The sequence below is a fragment of the Hemiscyllium ocellatum genome, chromosome 20, assembly GCF_020745735.1.
Source record: "Hemiscyllium ocellatum isolate sHemOce1 chromosome 20, sHemOce1.pat.X.cur, whole genome shotgun sequence".
Lineage (NCBI taxonomy): Eukaryota > Metazoa > Chordata > Chondrichthyes > Orectolobiformes > Hemiscylliidae > Hemiscyllium > Hemiscyllium ocellatum.
The window spans coordinates 9633126-9649857 of record NC_083420.1 but is presented as its reverse complement, the minus strand read 5'-3'; positions in this window follow the sequence as shown (position 1 = coordinate 9649857).

The window sequence follows — 16732 nt, the reverse complement described above, 5'->3', positions numbered from 1 at the left end:
GTATCTTGGTTTTCTGATGGGACAAGCAAAGTATTTTTCACCCATGTAAAGCTTTATGACTGAAAACTAGATCAGCATGTAAAAACCTTAGCTGCTGTCACAGGTATTTATACTTGTCAGCTTTCTGCTTTCAATACTCAGTGATTTACATTTTGAAAAGACACATTTCCTATGATTATGCTTCAACCTGCAGACACCTAACTGCTCTGTTTTCTGCCTGAAAATATAATAATTTTAAGTAAGATCATTCTCTAGCTCCAACATTACGTAGGGAGACACTGCCACATCCTGTCCATTCTCTAAGTGTCAGTATTCTGACTTCTGCTAGCTGGTCAGATGTGGGTGTCGCTGGCTGGACCAGCTTTATTGCCCAATCCACGTTGCCCTTTGGAAGGTGTTGGGTGAGCTGCATTGTTGCAGTACATCTGCTGTAGGTAGACTCGAAATTTATTCAAAGGGGAATTCCAGGATTTTGACTAATTGTGAAGGAACGGTGATATGTTTCCAAGTCAGGATGGTAAGTAGTTTGGAGGGGAACTTGCAATGGTGGTAGTCCCAGGTATCTGCTAATGTCCTAGGTGGAATTAGTCATGGGTTTGCAAGATGCTGTCTAAGGGTCATTGGTGAATTTCTATAGTGAATTTTGTAGATAGTGCACACTGCTGCTACTGGCCATTGTGGAGGGGATGTATGGATATGGATGTGGTACCAATCCAGCAGGTGACTTTGTCCTGGATGGTGTCAAGTTTCTTGAGTATTTCTGAAGCTGCACCCAGCTAGATAAGTTAGGAATATTCAATCGTACTCCTGAGCTGTGCCTTGTATTTGGTGGACATGCACTGAGGAGTCTGAAGATGAGTCATTTCCTGCAGTATTCCTAACATTCGATCTGATGTAGCCAGTGTATTTGTGGCAAGACCAATTGAGTTTTTGATCAATGGGAACCCTGAGGATATTGATGACGAGGGTTTTGGTGATGGTAAAGCCATTGAATGCCAAAGGTTGGTGGTTAGATTCTTTTATTGGAGATGGCCTGGCGTTTGTGTGGTGTGAATAGTATTTGCCATTTTTCAGCCCAAACCTGGATTGTTGCAGCTGAGCATGGTTTGCTTCAATATCTGAGGTGTTAAATATTTGTGCAAACATCCTCACGTCTGACCTTATAATGGAGGGAAGGTCATCGAAGCAGCTGAAGATGGTTGGGTCTAAGTCACCACCCTGCAGAATTGCTGCAGAGATGTCCTGGACCTGATTTCACTGACATCTAACAACCACAACCATCTTCCTATGTGCCAAGTAGGACACCACTAGTGGAGAGCTTGCCCCAAGTTGTGGTTTTGCTAACATTCCTTGATTCCACATTTGGTTAAATGCTGTTGCTGTCACCTCATCTCTGGAATTCAGCTCTTTTGTCCATGTTTGAACCAACGATGTCAGGAGCTGTGAGACTGGTGGAATACAAACTGGGTGTCGCTGAGCAGGTGTTGCTTGACAGTACTGTTGATGACCATGCATCCCTTTACTGTTTGAGAGTAGACTGATGGGGCGATCATTGGCAAATTGGGTTTGTCCTGATTTTGAGTACAGCACATACCTGAGCAATTATCTACTTGGTTGAGAGTGGGGGTGCTGATGAATCCTGATGAAGGGCTTATGCCCGAAATGTTGATTCTCTGGCTCGGATGCTGCCTGACCTGCTGTGTTTTTCCATCACTATGCCATTAACTCTAATCTCCAGCATCTGCAGTACTCCTTTCTCCCAATTATCTACATGGTCGGGTAGATGTTAATGTTGTAGCAGTAAGGGACCAGCTTGACTAGGAATGCCGAATATTCAGAGTATGATCCAGTACTGTTGGTGGAATGTTAGCCTCTGCAGAATCCAGTGCTTCCCACTGTTTATTGATAGCACAAGGAGTAAATTCAATTATCGGCTTGAACATAGAATAATTGTTCCTTCTTTGTCACTGGGTTCAAAACCTCATTCTACACCCTGATGAGCATACCTGTATGTAGACTGCAGCTATTCAGTACCAGGGTGTGGTCCTTCAAAAGCACAGGCAGCATCCAAGGAGCAGGAAAACTGACGTTTCGGGCAAAGTGTTGAAGGGCTTTTTCCCAAAACGACAATTCTCCTGCTGCTCAGATGCTGCCTGACCTGCTGCGCTTTTCCAGCAGCACGCTCTCAACTCTAATCTCCAGCATCTGCAGTCCTCACTTCTGTCTACTCCATACCAGTTCACTACCACAATCTCAGTGGCAACCGGATTAGATAACAAAGGCAGACCTAACAGCTGATGCCTGTGCCTGACAATGAGCAGAAAAATATTGCGCAAAGTGAGGAAACAGGTGTCATCTGTGCCAAGACTGTATTTGGAAAGCTTCCAGCATTTTCTTTGACCTGTGCTTAATTAAAAGATTTGCATTTAAGTCCTACATTTCATTGCCTCAGCATATCTCAACCTGCTTTATAATCAATCAATTACCTTTTGAGGAGGTGTCACTGTTTTAATTTGAGAAACACAGCCAATTTTCACGCCCAAGTTTCACATAACAATGTGAAGGTGCTCAATATTTGTGATGTTAGTTGGGGAACATATACTGTCAGCAAAACCTCTAAAGAGGTGGTATTATTCAATGCACTAAAGTTATTTACAGCTACCTGGGAGCTCACAGTCTGAACTGAATGCAGCACCTCTGACCGGGCAAAATTCCCTCTCTACAGCACAGGACTTTTTTTTTTGGCTTGGGTTTGGACTTGGCACTCACAACTGTTCGGTTTGAACAAGTGAACACTGCCTGTTATTGAGCTAAATAACTTTGGTTGCTAGTGATGTCACTAATGTCGGGTTAAGTTTCATTTCCTCACTCTGGGACATACAGCTGGGGTTTTTTTTTATAGACATACTTCAATTTTGCATTTCTCCAAAGTTGTGTGTGTTATACAGAAATCATGGTGCTATCTTTAAGATGACTCAGTTAACTTTTCGTTTTTCAAAGCAACACCCTACAATGGACTTTTTTAAAAATTTGGGAATTTTTAAACTTGGAATTTTTGAAGAGCCTTCTGCTTTTGCAATGGTGCGACAAGGAGATCCTGTGGAACGTAGTATAGATAATGTGAAGGCAGCTGATGTGCTTACAACAGACAATGCCTTCAACTACTTATAGTTACTGGACTGGTAATCCAGAGCTCCAGTCTAACACTTAAAGGGTATGAATTTGCAAGTCACCATGGCAAATGGTAAAATTTGAATTCAGTAATGGAAAATCTGGTGGTTAAATTAGATTCCCTACAGTATGGAAACAGGCCCTTTGGCCCAACAAGTCCACACTGACCCTCCAAAGAGTAACCCACCCAGACCCATTCCCTTTGACTAATGTGCATAATACTATGAGCAATTTAGCGTGGCCAATTCACCTGACCTGCACATGTTTGGACTGTGGGAGGAAACCGGAGCACCCGGAGGAAACCCACGCAGACACTGGGAGAATGTGCAAACGCCACACACACAGTCACCCTAGGCTGGAATTGAACCTGGGACCCTGGTGCTGTGAGCCACCGGGCTGTCCATGACGTAGTTGTTGTTTAAAACCCATCCAGTTCAATGATTTTTAAAGATGGAAATCTGCTGCACTTACCTGGTCTGGTTTACATGTGATTCCAGAGTCTGCACCAATGCAATTGACTCTTAACTGCCCACTGCAATTGCCAGGAATCTCTTCACTGGGAATTCAGCGTAGACACCCAATGCTAACCTTGTCTGTGACACCCACATCCCATCTTTGAAGAAATGTACTATTAACTCATCATTTGATTCAGTTAGCTGCTGTTGAATATTAGAAAGAAAACTGTCTTTCCAGCCCACGTTATTTGTCCTGTGTTAGCATATGGCGATGTAACACATAAGTCAGTCAGGTGTTAAGACATTAAAGGATAGGGTGAATGTGCCGAAAGGTCGTAATCTTATTGAATGGCGAAGTAAGCTCAAAGACACAAATAGTCTGTTCTATTCTATAAATGCTCTTTCTGAAAGCATGTAATTGGTTCATTATCTGCTGATGCTTCATCCTGCACTTTTCAGTGAGTGGTTAGTTTGCCTTTGTCATTGCCTTCCACGTTGAGGTAGGGTGAAGAGATCTTCCTAGGTCACTACTGCCCGAGTTGGCATTGGACCTATACTGACAGCATGACAATGAACTACAGGTTATCCATTTAGCCATACAAGCTAAACAGCTCCCCAAATGAATACACAACTCCCATTTCCTGTGTTCCCATGGGCATATACTGTTTTTCCAAGAGTGGACCATTTGCAAATATGCCGAGGAATGTTGAAATGTGGGGTTTATAAGCAGGAAGGAAGATTGGTCACAATTCATTCAATCTCGAATGTAGGCTTTGGGATTAACAGTGAGGGAATGTGGAGGTAAATCAAACATTTGGGAGGGAAGGGGGGAAATTAAAAAGACATAAACAGTTCTCAAATCCGAGAATTTGCAGAAGTTCTTATTTGGTTTTCAAAATGATGTAATCAGCTTCTATCATGACTCAGTTTTCTGTAAACTACAGAATTTTATTTTCAATAGACAGTCTAATTTCCTTAAATGTCAAGAAGAAATATTGTTTTTTTTGTCTTAAGTCAGAGTTTATAAACTGTCTTTGAAGCAGTAGTTGTGTGAGTGTATAGCAGCTTGGCTCGTACCAACACAATCAGCAGTAAGGAAAGGATGAGATCAGTTCAATTTCTAAACCATATATAGTATAGGAATGTTATGAACCACTATTGGGACCACTGTTATTTGTGATATACATAAATGATCTGGAGGAAGGTATAGGTGGTCTGATTAGCAAGTTTGCAAGTGACACTAAGATTGGTGGAGTAGCAGATAGTGAAGGGGACTGTCAGAGAATACAGCAGAATATCGATAGATTGGAGAGTTGGGCAGAGAAATGGAGTTCAATCCGGGCAAATGCGAGGTGATGCATTTTGGAAGCTTCAATTCAAGAGCGAACTATACAGTAAATGGAAATGTCCTGGGGAAAATTGATGTACAGAGAGAGATCTGGGTGTTCAGGTCCATTGTACCCTGAAGTTGGCAATGCAGGTTGACAGAGTGGTCAAGAAGGCATACGGCGTGCTTTCCTTCATCGGACAGGGTATTGTGTATAACGATTGGCAGGTCCTGTGACAGTTGTATAAGACTTTAGTTCAGCCACATTTGGAATACTGCGTACAGTTCTGGTCGCCACATTACCAAAAGGGTGTGGATGCTTTGGAGAGGGCGCAGAGGAGGTTCACCAGGATGTTGCCAAGTCTGGAGGGCGCTAGTTATGAAGAGAGGCTGAGTAGATTAGGATTATTTTCATTAGAAAGATGGAGATTGAGAGGGGACCTAATTGAGGTCTACAAGATCCTGAGAGGTATAGACAGGGTGGATAGCAACAAGCTTTTTCCAAGAGTGGGGGACTTAATTACTAGGGGTCACTGGTTCAAGGTGAGGGGGAAAGGTTTGAGAGATGTGCGTGGCAAGTTCTTTACGCAGAGGGTGGTGGGTGCCTGGAATGTGTTGCCAGGTAGAGGCGGGCACAATAGCGTCATTTAAGATGTATCTTGACAAGTACATGAATGGGCAGGGAGCAAAGGGATACAGCTCCTTCGGAAATAGGTGGCAGGTTTATATAGAGGATCTGGATCGGCGCACGCTTAGAGGGACGAAGGGGCTGTTCCTGTGCTGGAATTTTTTGTTCCTTGTCCTTGAATCTTTGAAGGACAGAATAAGCACTACATTATTGTGGCAATCCTTTATACAGTTGGTTTCAGAGCAGGATATCGTCTCCAGCTAATCTCAGTGAAGACTACTCTCTGCACATGGTGAAATTCACTGAGACATGTCTTTTTTTTGTATTGTAGGGTGTATTCTACATTATTAAAGTGACATAATTGTTTTTTGGCCATGAGATCATTAGTTATGAAATGTACACCCACAAATTACAGGTGTTGGTGAAATCTGCTTTTAACCTTCTCTATTGCCAGGTTAATGCTTGTGTTCTCTGGGGCAGTACTGAAAGCTGCCAAAGTGATTAGCTGTCCAAGAGAAACAGCAGCTTTGATTAGGGTTATGGGTGATGGAAATGATAAAAGGGGTCACTACATTGCATTGGTTTCTTGGTGTTTAAACACAGTCCAATCTTTAACTTCTGGCAGACAGTATTTATTTTCTGTTGAAGGTGAAATGAGTGAAGGAGAGTGGAAAAGCTACATTCCATCTTTCTTTCTGTGGGAGCTGCTTCAATGCATAATTTTTCTAAATGCTTTCATGGGACATAGGTGGCACTGGTGTTGAATGTAGCTCTGAGAGGGTTATTACTGACAGGTGCCCTAAGCAGCACCCACTGTGTTGTCACTAGGACCTGAGTGACATTTACAAATTGCTCCTCCTCAAAGTTTCTGTCTCAAACTCTCTCTTTTCAATACAATCAGTAACTAACTGCTAACATGCAATAAATTGCAAGGTGGCACAATGGCTCAGTGGTTAGCATTGCTGCCTCACAGTGCCAGGGACCTGGGTTCAATTCCTGCCTTGGGCAACTGTGTGGAATTTGCGCATTCTCCCTGTGTCTGTGTAGGTTTTCTCGGGGTGCTCTGGTTTCTTCCCACATTCCAAAGTTGTGCAGGTCAGGTGAATTGGCCATACTAACTTGCGCGTAGTGTTAGGTGTATTAGTCAGGGGTGAATGTAGGGGAGTGGGTCTGGGCGGGTTGCTCTTTGGAGGATTGGTGTGGATTGTTGGCTGAAGGGCCTGTTTCCACACCGTAGGAAATCTAACCTAATCAAAATTAAATCTTGTTAATTAAAAGAGATTCGTCCAGGAAGTGGCTTTCCTGTTATCCACTAGACCAAGTAGATTCTGTAGTTTCCAACCCTTAAAGCAGGCAGTAGCAGTAAGCCTCAGTCCATATGACACAGTAAGCTGGCCTACCCAAACAACAACACGCAATGGCAATAGATGTTGACCACTCCTAACTGCCCCTTGAGTCAACTACATTGCTATGTGTCTGAAGTCGCGTGCAGGCATGAATGGGGAAGGATGGCAGAGTTTTTTCCCTCAGGGACAGTAGTGAGCCAGATGGGATGGTTATTTTATGATGATGAATGATGATCGTCATGGCCTTACTGAAAACTAGCTTTGTATCCCAGGATTGATGAATTTGAATTCCGTGAGGCGCCACGATGGCTATTACGCCAGGGCAATTGGCTGGCCTCTGGAAATACTCCTCATTACCAGGGTGCCAACATCACTTTCCCAGATCTCACTCAGTGCACCAATATCACATTCCCCGTATCTCACCCAGGGTGCCAATATCACCTCCCTGTATCTCACCCAGTGCACAAAAAAAATCCCATAATCACATCTAGTATGCTAATATCACATCCCTCATATCTCACCCAGCGTGCCAACATCACCACCCATATCTCACCCAGTATGCTAATATCACATCTCCCCCCCCCCCCCCCCCCCCCCCACCCCACCATATCTTCCCCCAGTGGTCCCTTTCTTACACTGGTGGATATTTATTTAGGGAATGTAAACCATGGTACACTTGATGGACATAAGTCACTTGACATGAAACTGGCACAACAGACATGTTCATGGTCAGATGGATTCATTGTCGAATATAATTTTACAGAACAATTCAGTGGCACTAACAGAAACGGCAAGCCACTTGTCATTAGCAGAAACACATTGCGTTTGGCTTCTTCAACAGGAAACATATGAAGGTGAGAAAGTTCCCAAGTATATTTCCCTTTGTAACTTTCTTGGTCTTGTAAAATCTAACCGGAACCATTTCTCCAAGAAGACACGTTCTTGTTAGTCAGAGAGAGAAGTTGGGAATGGGGGGAGACGGAATGTGAAATTGATACCGACAGTACTCTTTTTTTGGGAATTAAAAGTTGTGGGATAGCATGTCCTCGGAGCACAGACTGTTCTCACCGCCGCTCCCTCACCACCAGACGCCTGGAGGAAGAACGCCTCATCTTCTGCCTCGGAACACTTCAACCCCAGGGCATCAATGTGGACTTCAACAGTTTCCTGATTTCCCCTTCCCCCACCTCGCCCTAATTCCAAACTTCCAGCTCAGCAGTGTCCCCATGACTTGTCTATCTCTTTTTCCACCTATCCACTCTACCCTCTCCTCCCTGACCTATTGCTTTCATCCCCTCCCCCTCTCACCTATTGTACTCTATGCTACTTTCTCCCCACCCCCACCCTCCTCTAGCTTATCTCTCCACGCTTCAGGCTCTCTACCTTTATTCCTGATGAAGGGCTTTTGCTGCTCCTTGGATGCTGCCTGAACTGCTGCGCTCTTCCAGCACCACTAATCCAGAATCTGTTCTCTCCCAGAGTTGAACACTTGGCCACAGGGCTTACCAAGAACTTAACCAACTCTTGACACAAACTATACAGCACTGGTGAACTGCCACAGATTTCTCTCTGGCCTGCTATAACATTGTGGGTTAAAGCCTTTTTTTCCAAGGGGTTGTGAAATGTAGGAGAAATTGAGCAGAGCATTAGCTGCGTATATGAAGGGTGATTGTAGCTGTTTTACACAATTGCTGCCTTGAGAATGCTGCAGCATTATCAGAAGCTTGTTTCACTTGACATCTTTTAATGAAAGTTCCAAAATGTCAACGTGCCCCAAACCTAGGGGATACCACTCAACTTAACTGCAGATATGTGTCACTGAGGTTTTAACTCGCAATCTAGCAACTCAGTCTCAACTAAGATTTTGTTCTGAAGTAGGTCACTCGGGAGTTGAAATGCTAACTCTGAGCTTTGTCTCCACAGAAGCTGTCAGACCTGCGGAGTTTCTCCAGCAACTTCTGTTTTTTGTTTCAGATCTCCAGCATTTGCAGTTTTTTTTGTTTTACAATAACAACTTTGGGCATGATCAAAATGCACACTGTCTTGGTCCTCGGAGATATTCACCCTCCGGTGACCTGCTTTACTTGGGCTGTGTACCAGATAATTATTGGTACTTTCCATGGTTGTTTTTTGGAGTATCAATGGGCACAACACATAACAATTTTTACAGTGGGGCAACCTGTACTTAATTTGCAAGACATTGCGATGCTAAAGTCATGGAGCTCAACCCTTCCATTCGAAACTTAGGTGTTGGGGCACATTAACGAGAGTTAGAATCCCTATAGGGCAGAAGGAGGCCATTTACCAACTCTCCAAACAGCATCTCACCCTATATCCACATTTTATCATGGCTAATCCACCTAACCTGCACATTATGGAGTAATTCAGCTTGGCCAATCCACAGAAACTACACATCCTTGGACTGTAGGACACAGCCAGAGTACTCAGAGGGGACCCACATAGACCGTGGGTGAACAGCAGAGTCCACACATACAATTATCTGAGGCTGGAATTGAATCCAGGTCCCTGATTCTGTGAGACAGCAGTGCTAACTGCTGGACCACTGTCTCTGCTTTGTAAAGAGAGTTCCCAATCAGCTGGGCTCGTGTGGAAAAACATTAACAGCATTGACTCTGTCTCTTTTACTTTCCATGTTTCACCAGGACTGCTACCTACTGGACAAAGTACATTCTTTTGTATAATATTACACTATATATATATATGTGTACATATATATAAACAATTGATCTCCATAAACAGTAAAATATTTACATTTTTTAAATAAATAATATTTCTTGCAACTGGCTGTTTCTATGTACGTGTGATGAGGCATTTTTTTCCCGGCTGCTTTTCCTGTTCTCTGCCCACGATTCCATGGTCCGTGCATCTGCAGTGGAACAGAGAGAGAGGATGGTTTAAAGTTTGGAGAATAGAGCAAACCTCCAGCTTTTCAGGGCCAGTAATTGCTGGAGAATATCAGCAGGTCTGGTTGCGTCTATGGAGAGATAAGAGCTCTGAAGGAGGGTCACTGGACTCGAAACATTGACCGTTTCTGCTCCACAGATGCTGCCAGACCTGAGTTTCTCCGGTCGTTTCTGTTTCTGTTTCAGATTCCCAGCAATCGCAGTTCTTTGTTCCATTCCAATGTTGTTGTCTCACGTCTTACTGAAAAGACAGAGACATTGTCAAAGCTTCTTGTCTTCCACCATCAGACAAAATTCAAGAGTGATTGAATGATCTTTCACAACAATATATACCACAGGAAAAGGTTCCCATGGAAAGGGAAGCCAATTCCAATTGGAGAATGCAAAAGAGAATTATTAGTTCCCCAAGATCCCAAGTAATTGGAAATAGGTAGAAGTCTTCAACAGATTTATTTCGTTTGCAGAGAATGAATCACTATTGTGGGAAAAGATTTGCTAACCCACAGTAGGCCCACAAACTCAAAATTGGCCAAACTACCAGAACACCCAGAATTCCCGAGCAGCTCACAAGCTGGGTCTGACAGCACGCAGACACTTTAAGCTCCCATGGACATGACCGAGCACAGCGGATATCTCAAAGCCCCAAGGGCAGTTTCATAACCCAGCAACACCAAAGCCACACAAAGAGAGGCACCAACAAGGACAATGGAAACACCTCATCACCTCAGAGGAGACATTAACACCTACCTGTGAAGAGGAATGGAACCATCCATACTGTCAGGATGTTGCATTGTGTGAAGGAACATTGGAGTTTCCCATTTCTTAATCAGTGTCATTGTGCAGCGTTATTATAAAACAGGTCTCATCCTCAGCTCTGGGAAGAGAAATCTGCTCTATCTGTATAGACCGTCAGTTCTGTGTCAGCTGGTCTGTTTTCTCTTCCAGCAATTTCGCTTGTAATAAACTGTCAGTTTCACTTGGAGCTGTGTTTTGTGATCTCTAACCTATTGGGCAAGTTTCTCTGACAACTATGTATGTTGCCTCCAACAAAAGTAAGTGATCTATCTTTAACCCTCCGATGTGTCAATGTGAGAATTTGTGATTGATGAGCACTGTTAGGAAGAAGGACAGATCATAACAGTCACAGATTGATATGACTTGAACGTTTACAAGCTTCCTCTGTTGTGACCTGGGGATACCATCCTTTCTGTTTAACAACTGGGGAGTTGAAGAGAGTCAAGCCCCTAACGGGCAGAAACATTCAAATTCCAGGGTGGATGGAGCATTATCTGTTTTGTTTGCCATTATATTCAGGCAAGTCTTTACAAAAAGAATGAAAATTTCCAACCAGACAATCTTCCAACACAAATGCAGTCCATTGTAACTGTGTTGCTGTTTGAGAGAATTATTCAATTATTCTTCATTCCCAGTTTTTCCATGCAAATTTATCCTTTTCAAAGTTGTATTAGAGTCATAATCATCGAGATGTACAATACAGAAACAGACCCTTCGGTCCAACACATCCATGCCAACCAGATATCCTAAATTAATCTAGTTTCATTTGTCAGCATTTGGCCCATATCCCACTAAACTCTTCCTATTCAAATACCCATCCTGATGCCTTTTATATGTTGTAATTGTATCAATCTCCACCACTTCCTCCAGCAGCTCATTGCACACACGCACCACCCTCTGTAAAAAGAAGTTGCCCCTTAGGTCCCTTTTGAATCTTTCCCCTCACCTTAAACCCCTAGGTTCGGACTCCCCTACCTGGGGGAAAAGACGTTATCAATTCACCCTCTCTGTGCCCCTCACGTTTTGATAAAGGTCACCTCTCGGCCTCCGCCACTTCAGAGAAAATAGCCCCAGCTCATTCAGAGAAAATAGCCCCAGCTTATTCATTTCTCTTTTGAAAGCCACTAATGAATGTGCTTTCACTGATGCTTGAGGTGATGAGTTTCAGGTTGTATCGCACTGCAGGGAAAACGTCTTGTGCCCAGTGGGTCCGCCCGCAATCTACTTCAGAATTTGTGTATAACTTTTAAGTGAGTCCTTCGCAGAACTGTCTGGAGTCTGAGAAACAGACACTAATAGTCAAACCTTGGTCTTTTTCTAATTGAATTGCATTCCAATTGAACTGAGGAGAACATTTCTTATAACTGTCCGGGTGCCTTAATGTTGTATTATTAATTGCTTCTGAACAGCCCTCATCTACTTTTCCATTCCATAGTCCAACACGCTGTATTGCTACACTGGCTTTCAGCGTTAGCTAAGTGGTGAAGGAGTAGCACTCCAAAAGCTAGTACTTCCACAACCATGTCATTGCTAAGACTGGGATGGGGGGTAGTGCTATGACTTCAGTATCAATATTTTGAGTCTCTGGACAGCAGATTAAGTTGTAAACTTCTGCTTAGCTCCTTGGATTCATGTTTTAGACTCTGCTCAGTTCCGAGCATTTCTTATTAAACTTCGTTCGAACTGAAATAAGTGTGTCAAGAATGGCTCAGGATTGGGGTCTTCCGACCAATCAGATTTACAGATGATTCTTCACTGTGTAAAAACTTTGTGGACGTCATTAATTAAAGGCTTATTGTCGCTGAGTGGTTAGCACTGCAGCCTGATAGTGCTAAGAACCCAAGTTCAATTCCAGCCTTGGGTGGCCGTCTGTGTGATGTTTGCGTGTTCTCCCAGCTCCCTCAGGGTGCGGGTTAGGTGGATTGATTAAATTGCCCCATAGTCTCCAGAGATGTGAGGGCTAGGTGGTTTGGTTATGGTAAATGTGGGGTTCTGGGGATAATGTGCGGGTGCTAGCTCTGGATGGGACGCTGTTTGGAGGGTCAGTGTAGACTCAATGGGCTGAATGGCCTATTTCTGTATGATAGGGATTCTGTAATTGTGAAAATCATCAAGCATCCCATTACCTTGAAGTGATGGGAACAGTGAAGCCAATGCTCCATTTTCAATACTCTTCCCAGTCATAACAATGCTGCAAAAACAACAGAATGAATCAACAATGATGCACAAAGGTCTGCAGCCCCTCGTAATTAACTCATTCTTGGCCTGCCACTGGCTGGGTCAGCACTTATTGCCCTGGAGAAAGTGCTGGTGAGCTGCCTTCTTGAACTGCTGTAGTCCTTGGGATGCAGGGAGACTCAGAATACTGTTCGAGAGGTAATTAGAGTCATAGAGATGTACAGCACGGAAACAGACCCTTCATTCCAACTCACCCACACCGACCAGTTATCCTAACCAAATCTAATCTTATTTGCAGCACGAGGCCCATATCCCTCCAAACCCTTCCTATTCATGTACCCATCCAGGTGCCTTTTAAATGTTGTAATTGTACCAGCCTCCACCACTTCCTCTGGCAGCTCATTCCATAAACGCACCACCCTCTGCGTGAAAAAGTTGCCCTTTAAGTCCTTTGTAAGTCTTTCCCCTCTCACCCTAAACCTAATTCCGGACTCCCCCACTCCAGGGTTCTAGGATTTTGACCCAATGATAGCGAAAGCATGGTAATGTAGTGCCAATCGAAGACGATGAGTGGCACAAAAGGAAACTTTGAAGCTGGCAGGTTTTCCCAGCATCCACTGCCCTTGTCCCTTTAGGAGGTAGAAGGTCCTGCTGAAGGATTGTATTCATTGGAGTTTAGAAGGTTCAGGGGAGATCTAATAGGAACTTACAAGATAATGCAGGTTTAGAAAGGGTGGACGCTGGGAAATTGTTTCTGTTAGGCAAGGAGACTAGGAACCATGGGCACAGCCTTAGATTTAGAGGGGGGTCAATTTAGAACAGAAATGAGGAGACATTTCTTCAGCCAGAGGGTGGTGGGCCTGTGGAACTCATTTCCACGGACCGCAGTGGAGGCCGGGACGCTAAAGGCAGAGATTGATAAATTCTTGATCTCGCAAGGAATTAAGGGGAGAGTCGGGTAAGTGAATTTGAAATGTCCATCAGCCATGATTAAATGGCGGAGTGGGCTTAATGGGCTGAATGGCCTTACTTTCACTCCTATGTTTTATGGTCTTAAGGAGACTTGGTGAATTTCTGTAATGCATCTTGTCATTGGTACACGCTGCTGCTACTGAGCATGAGAGGAGAGAGTGAATGTTGAATGGGGTGAGTGAGTTGCAAATGAAGTGGTTGCTTTGATCTGGATGATATTTTAAAAATTCATTGATGGGATCTGGGTATCACTGGCCGCATCGTTAGAGTTTCTTGGGAGGTTGGTGATGAGCTGCCTTCTTGAACCACAGCAGTGTGTCGAGTGTAGGTAGCACACTGCTGTTAGGGAGGGAGTTCCGACCCAGCAACACTGAAGGGACAGCGATATATTTCCACATCAGATGGTGCATGGGTTGGAGAGGAATTGCAGGCAATCTGATTCCCATGAATCTGGTGTCATTATCCTTCTGGATAGTAATGGTCATTTATTTGGAGGGTGCTGTCTAAGGATCCTTGCTATATTTCTGCAGTATATCTTGTGGACAGTACACACTGCTTGCTGAGTGGAGGTAAGTGAAATGAATTCTATCACACTCCTGCCCTGTGCCTTGTAAATGCTGGACAGACTTTGGGGAGACAGGTTTTTTTTTAGATTAGATTACTTACAGTGTGGAAACAGGCCCTTCGGCCCAACAAGTTCACACCGACCCGCCGAAGCGCAACCCACCCATACCCCTACATTTACTCCTTACCTAACACTACAGGCAATTTAGCAAGGCCAATTCACCTGACCCGCACATCTTTGGACTGTGGGAGGAAACCGGAGCACCCGGAGGACCCACGCAGACACGGGGAGAACGTGCAAACTCCACACAGTCAGTCGCCTGAGGTGGGAATTGAACCCAGGTCCCTGGCACTGTGAGGCAGCAGTGCTAACCACTGTGCCACCGTGCCGCTCAAGGTGAGGAGTTATTTCCTGCAGAATACCGACACAACGATAACACAGACCTCGCACCAATCCAGAGGAGTCTGAAGTTGTGCCTCTAAACAGAATAATTTCAAAAGAGTCAATTGGATTTTATTTCCAAACCAAACGAGGCCAACTACTGATCTTTAATTTGGGAGAATGGAAAATGTGAACTTTTGGACAGTTTTTAGTGCACTCAGTTCCATACCCATGACTTCCACAGATTCAGATATCAACCATGGCACAGAAAGTGTAAAAGTCGCTGGTTTTGTTGACCTGAACAATGCAGAGTTTAGATTTTTCTGATCTATTTATACAGACCATGACCTGTCCTCCACGTATATTGATTGAATTGAACTGAATTAGCTTTATTGCCACGTGCACTGGAATGAGGGCAGTGAAAAGTTTGCAATGTCACCGCTTATGGAGCCATTTTAGGTGCGTGTCATCTAGGTACAGATACTTGTGCATCTTATCGAATGCATATGTACAGAGGTTGGTTTGTTGAATTGCCTGGCGAGCTGGTTATAATGCAGAGTGATGCCAACAGTGTGGGTTCGATTCCTACACCAGTTGAGGTTATCATGAAGGACTGTCTTTAGCTGAAGCGTGTTGACCCTCCGGTTAACCCACAACCGGTGGTCTCTCTGCAATGGGGGTGCAGACCCAAGGTCTGCCAGGACCACGCTTCGCCCTTCATGAATGTGGAGACTGCTCTGTCCTTTCGAAGATGAATTAATATTTATTTATTGAATTTTAGTCAACGAGTCCCTAAGGTGAAAAATATCATGTGGTTATTTGAGCTACAGGGCTAACAGTGATTCATTCTGGGTAACACAATGACATGCGGCACTGTCATCCCCTGAAGCCCTAATTACGTCTGTTCACAATTACTGAGAACAAGCCCTACTTTATAACTATGACATCTGTTGTTAACTAACGCTGTATCTACTTTGCAAGTCATCTTACAGCTTTAGAAACACATCTAGACCTGCAGCATAAAAACAAGAGTTCATGTGAATCGGATGATGACAGAGTCAGTTTTGTTTTTGTTACTTATAGCAGTTAAGAACCCCAGTTAATTAAAAGTTGTTATTTGATGATGGAGAGCCAAACGTTGTGTGGAAAAATATCATGCAGAAAGCCCGCACACAAAGTGTGTGCCAATCTTGGCCCATGCTTTGTGTTTTCATGTACAAACAAGGCTGTCACATATTTTCACATTGAACATTTAACACAAACTACAGGGAGTTCACTGTGACACTATCTCAAACCCAATGCAGGTTTCAAAGGCAGAAAGTTTCAGGAAGAGAATTAAATTGAACGTTGGCTCCATCGTGTGGCCAGATTTTGCATTGCATGCATTGTCCTGGTTAAGAACCTGAGAACGCCCAGCCAGAGGAGGCCATTCAGTCCCTCGAGCCTGCTTCAACATTCAATACAATTACGACTGGCCTCATCTCAGCCTCAACTGCACTTTCCTGCCTGCTCTCCCGAACCCTTCTGTGGTGATTGTAACAAGGTTAGCCAGATGGACCTCCTAGAATATGAGTTCCCTGAATGGGGCTGTTAATCTGGTCAGACTCTGGGAGTTGGCTCTGCTGAGGCTGGACCAGAGTTAAGGACTTTCCACATGTAAATAAAGGGTGGCAGGATACCGGCCTCTGTGGAGTTATTTCATGGGAGACTGATTAGCAAGGTTAGATCTCGTGGAATACAGGGAGAACTAGCCATTTGGGTACAGAACTGGCTCAAAGGTAGAAGACAGAGGGTGGTGGTGAAGGGTTATATTTCAGACTGGAGGCCTGTGACCAGTGGAGTGCCACAAGGATCGGTGCTGGGTCCTCTACTTTTTGTCATTTACCTAAATAATTTGGATGCGAGCATAAGAGGTACAGTTAGTAAGTTTGCAGATGACGCCAAAATTGGAGGTGTAGTGGACAGCGAAGGGAGTTACCTCAGATTACAA